Source organism: Dreissena polymorpha, chromosome 7, assembly GCF_020536995.1.
Source record: "Dreissena polymorpha isolate Duluth1 chromosome 7, UMN_Dpol_1.0, whole genome shotgun sequence".
In the NCBI taxonomy this organism is placed as follows: Eukaryota; Metazoa; Mollusca; class Bivalvia; order Myida; family Dreissenidae; genus Dreissena; species Dreissena polymorpha.
The window spans coordinates 13,390,929-13,398,719 of NC_068361.1; the positions used below are offsets into that span (position 1 = coordinate 13,390,929).

At 33.6% G+C, this 7,791-nt stretch overlaps 2 protein-coding genes across 9 annotated transcripts in view; one reads left to right on the top strand and one right to left on the bottom strand.

Moving 5' to 3' along the window:
* The window catches only part of LOC127837159 (uncharacterized), a 915,490-nt gene that overhangs the window by 849,654 nt on the left and 58,045 nt on the right, over nt 1–7,791 (bottom strand). The window lies entirely within an intron of this gene.
* The window catches only part of LOC127837163 (uncharacterized), a 768,625-nt gene that overhangs the window by 463,249 nt on the left and 297,585 nt on the right, over nt 1–7,791 (top strand). The gene's annotated exons all lie outside the window — the stretch shown is intronic.

Genomic DNA, 7,791 nt, shown 5'->3' on the forward strand with positions numbered 1-7,791 from the left:
TTCATATGTACTTTACAGAACACGTTTACAAACGGGTTCATGGCAAAGACATTCAGCTTTATTAATGACAATTCCTTTAATATTAATAGTATCGTTTGTAACATTGTTGGCATTTTTTCAACAATGTTCAGCTGTTTGCCTCTAGGAAACAAAAAGCAAAGTATCCACTCTCCGACCACAATGGTTTGACAAAAATGTTGCGATTATAAACGGGTAAAACAATTGTGTTTACATAATTTGCGAGTTAACTCGTCGGAAACTAATATTTATAACTGACTTATGTTCAAATATTAATAAACTTAATTATTTTCAAAAAAACTCAAGAACCTATCCTTTACAAAAAATACCTAAGGTTTGATGAGCACAGACAACTGGAAATTGCATTTTTCACACAATATTTTCGTTGATTGTGAACAATAACAATATACCAACTGATAATATAACCACTTGTCTGAAGTGGAGGAATAAGTATTCAATAGCGAAATTACCGATGAAAACTTGGGTTAGTATATGAACTCTTAATGAATCTAAGAGCCCAGGTCAATATGGAATTCCCCCTGCATTCTATATGTTAATTCATTTATTAACATATATTTACTTTACCAATATCATTGCATTTATTTAAAAACAAAAGTAAAATAATAATATCCCTTATAATATATTTTATTGGTCAAAGCTGTTTACTGAATACTCGTTAATTTCTGATTGGTTTGGTCAAACAGTTCCCTTCCACAATGACACGCCCGGGAATGGTGGGCGTGTTTACGGTTCAGGTGATAGTAATACATCATTGCAATCCTGTTACCAATGGATGTAAGAGATAATTCAATAGGATTAGGATCCCCGCTGCAGTATCTTGTGTGTCTAGTGATAGTAAGTCGCATTGTTCAATGTATGTAAGAAATTATTTAATCGGATTATAATTCCAGTGGCTTTAGTTTTGACTAGTTTATCAATTTGATACGTTGTTAAATACAGACGTTGAGTAACAACTTCATTCGCTTATTTTTGACCCTTCAAAATGTTAATTTAGCCTACTTTAACAATGAATGTAAGGTATGTCATGTTCTTAATTGTTGAAATTTAACATTTCCTTAATTAACTTAAATATCTATTTAATTTCTGAAAATGCACATATGATTTTGTTATACTATTAAAACATCTCTTGATAATTTCTTAAATACAATTTCGATAATTAAATTTACTTATAAATTCCTATCACATTATTAATATTATCTGTAACTAAATTTATATATTATTGTTATAATATATAACATAATATTTATGTTATACATATATATGGATACATAACTAATTAATTTATTTATCTCTAGGGGGCTTTATCGTTACAGTATTAAGTAAACATTAGTTTTAATTCGTCATTTCTTAACCACATTTCGTAAATTATAACCTTGTATTTATTTTTTTATTGCACGAATGCCTTTTTATTTGGGTTTGTGTTTGAATGACCCCTTGCATCATTTAAACTGAGGAAATCGCTACCAGCTACAACATGTAAATATCATCTTTTAAAAGAATTTGTAATTAACATACACTATTTTTGCATGTTAACCAAACATATTTCAGAAATACTAAATAACGTTAATAAATTATCAATTCGTTCTTTTAGAGGCATATTCGACTATGGTTTCTTTTAAAACACATGTTTCTTTGCAACACATGCATTTAACGATATCTTATCAACTATTGTATATAATTGTGTCGATTAGTGTAACATTGTGTCTGTTTTTCGTTTTGTTTAATAATAAGACACGTGAGGTTAACGTCACATATGATATCATGCTATTGCATGCTATGTAAACAACCGTTATCAGCCAAATCTTATACATAGATCACTTTAAACACACACTGTAAGCTCGCCAATGGGATAGTAATGAAAGTTGTGTAGACTTCCTTTATCAACTGCATTCAACACTCAATGACTGTGTCCAAGTTATACACAGTATGTGTGTAAACAGGCGCAATCATAGTAAATGACGAATGCCCCTAAATTTATGTTTTACAGAAAACGTTTTGCTCCTAGAAACCATAGGTTTTCTCTGTTATGACTTTTCACTATAAGAAGTATCGATTGAAAACGTTCAAAACAAAAACCAATCGATACCAAGAACATAGAAATGAATTAAAGGGAAATTACTAATCGTCATTATTTTATAAATATTTATGTGTTTGTGTTTTGCATTGTACCACGTTGATCTTTTACAATCTATACAGCCAGTTTGTTGTAGTGATACAATTGATCTTACGAGATACCCATTCTGGTCAGTGGAAGGCCTAATACAGTAGTCAGTTGAAGAAGAAAGGCTGTTAGTGTTGTCATGTTCAACTGTGTAGTGCTGAATAAAAACTAGTTGTAATCAAATATATAATACAAGGTATTCTTTAATCACTCTTAAAGTGTATAGTTTCTGGTGTGTATTTTTATTAATTTTAATACATGTGTATTACGCATCTTGAATAATTTTGCTGTTAAACTATCAGATACTTTTTAATGCCAAATAAGAACGATCGAGTGCTTTACATTTGTTTTAATATTGCGCTATATATAAGTGGTTGTAATGAATTGTTTAAGACTAATTGTTATAGATGCATGGAAGATATCGCATTGCCACAGTCAACGTCTAATTATCCTTGTTGAACAATCAGAAGTGATAGTGAACGTAGATATACTGGCACACCATGGCGATACTGTTTCAGCTTTTCTGTAACTAAATATTCCTTTTGTCTTAAAGAACAATCAATACAATAGTATGATTTTAATCAAAGCATTCAAAAGAATACTTATAACTCAATCAAAAAATATAGTTGCAACTATGTTTGACTTGTAAATAATACATGTCACACCGGGAGATTACAACAAAGCACTGATGTTAACTTGACTTTTTTTTAAAGTTCATTATACATGTTTGCATGTCGAAATGTTTAATTAAAAGTTAAGAATCATAAGAAAATAAGAATATGAATTGATATGTAACAAATGTGTCGCCTTCTTCTACATTGGTAAAAGAGACATAACTTACAAATTATTGCGGAGACATGATTACACTGTACAGGTAGATAATTAACCTTTACAAATGTTTAAAAATATATTTGTAGATTTGGTTGTTAAACTGGGATTTTTAAACAGATGTTTGACATGTTATTAAGATTGTAATATTGTGTATAAATATATTTTTTATTAACCGGGAATCAAGAATTATAACAAGAAAAAACTTTTAATTAAAATTACATATAAACAAACGTTGGTCCGTCTTGAATACATAAAGTGGTCTTGTGCACAGAAATAATCAGAGGCGCCGAAGCTGTGGCGGCATTATTTTCGGCAAAAACGAAATTTCGGCAAAGACCTTTTTTTAGTTCTTTCATTTCAATACCCGTATATTTGAAAATATCTTTACCACGAAGCATGGTAATCAAGCAATCGCGGTTATGACACGTGTATTGTTGATTTTCATCACCCGCCCGCGTTAATGTACCTGTCAATTATGTTGTTAAAGGATCGGTCTCTTTTATAACGATAATTCCAATATTCTTGAGTGATTAAACCTTGGAATCTTTAATTGTCGGTATGATCTAAGTCTTTGCTTATTTTTTATTAATATAAAGATAAGTATGACATGAAACAAATATGCCGATATCCAATAGTCCTTAATTATCACAAAATTAAAGATACCTCAATATACCTGAATTAATTGTAATAACTCAAAGTAAATCGATAATTATAAAAATATATAATTGTTTTTTACCTCTTTTTTGTGTTATTTCAATATGTCTACTCCAAACCAACCGACGAATTTCAAATTTCCAAAACGGAATTTCGGGAAAAACCCGAAGAACGTTCTTTCAACCGACATGATCCATTTTGTTGTGTCACCTGTTTTAAAGTACATATTGCGACATATAGAGATAACTTCTCCATCGTTTGTCTGTCTATCACAACTTTTGTCATTCAGAATATGCCTGCAATAGACGTGTATAAGGTTAGGTATCAGGCATAAAACGCACCAGAATGCGCCATTTGATGATCAAATTTGAAATATGACCCCCCACCAACGAGAGGGGAAACGCCCTCCCATACCCACCCCTTCTGCCGCCCCAATATCAATTTGTTCCGACGACCCATTTAATGCTATCACCTTGAAGTTTGAATATTAATTAGCTATCCCTAATTATACAAAACACTAGTTAAATACATAAAATAACTTACATCTACTTGAATTTTTAATAAAATACCAGATAAAATATTGCGACCAGAAAAAAGTTTTTATTTAGGACGTTGACATAAACCCACATTAAAATCGATCGCCAACTTTGTGGCATATCGTCAAAATACATTTACATAATGAATGACCCGGAGGTCACGTGTGTAAAATAGTCATTTTTGGAGTTGGCAGATCAAGAAAAACGCAGTCGCACACTTGGACAATTCAGCTAAATAATTCGTTGAGAGAGAGAGGGAGACAGAGAGAGAGAGAGAGAGAGAGAGAGAGAGAGAGAGAGCGAGAGAGAGAGAGAGAGAGAGAGAGAGAGAGAGAGAGAGAGAGAGAGAGAGAGAGAGAGAGAGAGAGAGAGAGAGAGAGAGAGAGAGAGAGAGACATGTTTAAACGGTTAAGCCATCTCAGAAAGCTATCCCTTTCTGTCATAACAACACACTCTTCTTATAGAAAAAATGGTCATACTATCCAAGTGTCAAAGCATGTCAATGCGAAATCCAATGTTTTACTTATATATACCATTATTTAGCATCGGTCAAAAATGGCTTCAGAGCTTGAAACAATACAAATGATAAAAGGAAAAGAATCCGGAGTTTACGGGATGGTGAAAGGAAGTTGACGAAATACTATTGCTTCATTTAGGGAATATTACAAACGTTGTCGCGAACTATGAGACGGACTAATAGGTACTTGTAATCTCTTTAAATAAATCAGATTGGATTGTAAATCCCGATTAAGAGAATTAAAGTTAAGGTAGCAAAAGCTAGTCCCATTACACTAAACCGCGCTCGCTTTAATATTTACCATTGCATTATAAACTCAATGTGTAAACTACGAGGATTTTTGTCGAGGAAAAGCATTTCAAACGCTTTATTAATTTACATATTTCGATTGTTATTTATCCATTAATGAACCGGCATAATTAATATTTTTACCTTAGTAAGGTGCTGTTGTGCTTGCTTAAAAGTATTTTATAATTTGTTTGAATGATTAGTTAACGCGCATTGGGTCATTGTCGACCTGAAATCGCCCACACGTCACTCGAAGATGACTGGGAGCCGATTCTTGTCACCCTGGGGTGACTTCAAGCCGATTCATGTCACCCTAAATCGGCTTCTTGTCACACCCGGGTGACTTCAAGCCATTTCAGGTCGACAATGACCCAATGAGCTTAACTAACAGGTCCCTTTAACACATATTTTATGCGATAATGTGTGCACTAGGACAATTAAATACCAATAGAATTCTGTATATTTTATAAATTAATGAAATGCATACGTTCTGCTCTTGGTTTACGTACATGTAAAGTAATACTGGTTGCATACGTGTTGAGGGTTTAATTTACTGAATTGTACTGAAAGAGAATATATCAAATCATATTATGGTAGGTCATCCTTGATATTGTGTAAATACACAGTATCAGACCGGTTCGATGCTGAGTACAAAACGGCGAGTCTGATATATCATACTAACTTTGTCACTAAAAGAAAAACACGCAGGTATTTAGCGATTTACAGCAAGTTGCAAAAGAGACAGTCGGTTAACGCGTTGTGTGATGTGTATTGGACACTACTTATAAAAAATATTTTTAAATGCAATCGAAAACAATAATATTGATTCAATAAAGATAAAATGTATTGAGAAAGTTTGCCTAAAGAGTAAGAACACAAACAAATAAGCAATTTATATAGCAACACACACTGATAATACAGTGGTTACATTACATTCGTGTTTGTTTAGGATTTGAACGACTTTTTTGCACATAGATTCATAGCAGCTGTGTAACACTCAACAAAATGTCGGGTAAACGAGTTTCTAAGTCGTGGGATAAACATAAAGAAAAACACATTTATATCTGTAGCTCCAAAGATTGCGTCCGTGATGTGTTGTAAGCTTGTATTGAATTGTTGCGGACTAAAGAGTGATAAAACAACACGTCAATAATTAAAATGACATATCTTTGCCTGTGGATGCATGTGTAAGACTTAAAATATATGCGTTTAAACATGAACCTCATACTTAATAGTAAATTGAAAACATAGCGATCGGCGAAATTGAATTGAATTTTTTACAGCGACGTTTAATTATTATTTTGAATACTTGTTCGTGTGTGTTAATTGTTCATACGATTAATTTAATGATTTGCTCGCCAAACTGTTGAACTTATATCTAGCTATATAGAATGACTGTTAACGCTTTTAACGACATTCCCCAAAAGTTATGTTAGTTCTTAAAAGTAGGAGGGACCTAACACATCTTAACTGTTACCAATCTTCGACCCAAACCACTGTTCCAATGCCTTGGTCAAGTGCATTTATATATAATATGTGTGTGTGTGTGTCTACTAAGTAAACTCTTGAATTGGACACAACTGTGGAAATCGTTTCATTCTTATATCTTCAAATCATAAAATTATCTGCATTCGGAGAATAAAATCTCTGTTTAATGCATCTTATATACGCGGTGCGAATAGCAATTTCCTTAAAGGGGGGCTTTAAATAAGTCATAACGTGCTTAGCACGATGAGCACAAGTTAAGTTTTTCTTCTTAAACCAGAATACAGTATAAAGTGATGCATTAAGGTTTTTATCGAAATAGAAATAGTGTAACGCGAGCCGGCCGACTTCCTGAGGCCGCCACAGAGCGCTATGTGCGCGGCCTCACAATGACGATGTGCCTTCCGATGCGCTCGGAAAGGCCAGTTACAAAATAACAATATAATTCAATTAATTTTCTCAGGCTGCCTGCCTTTTGATTACAAAATTAAAAATTAATCAAGTCGGCCCGAATATGTACAGTGCGACAAACAGGTGACGGTTGCCTTCAATGAAGCTTTAGCTATTCGTCACCCCAATGTCCTAGGTGAAACGTCTACCACCTAGTACGACGTCCGTAGACACCAACCCTCTGAAGACCCTCTAAACTTGCAGCAGGAACTTTGCAGCCCGGGCAGCACCGCTTGAAGTCAACTAAATTACCCAAATGCTCCAGAGAATGTTCTTTTGAGTACCGTACCCTTTCTTTAGATGTTGTCCTGCTCGCATCCGCAGGAGAAGTGACCAATTTGCCTATTTGCGAGCCTTAATATACTGGCGAACTGAGCGCCACATAGCCGACGGAAAGACACGATTTGGAAACCACCGACGTTACTGAACTTCCTTCGCTTTTGACAAAACTAACCGATTGCCATCCGAACACAACGGGGGTGACATACTATCAATTTCTCATCCACTGCAATAAAACAAGAAACAAGCCAAATACATATGCAGAATTTTATTTACACACATTCCTTAATATCAAAAGCTCTAGATATTCTTAATAAATCATTTCCGATACGAAAACCGAACTAACGGTGTTATTTAAATTAACATCTCCATATTGTTTACTTGGCAAAAATTCCAAACTAAGGGAGGTAATTATAATGATACCGTGAAGAAACGTGAATTATCTAATTCGAACCTAAAACCTTTTCGTCACAATATTTGACGTAGCTTTATACACTGAATCATATCGTATTGTACGTTCTTATCGACATGTGTGTTCTTGAATTTCTGTG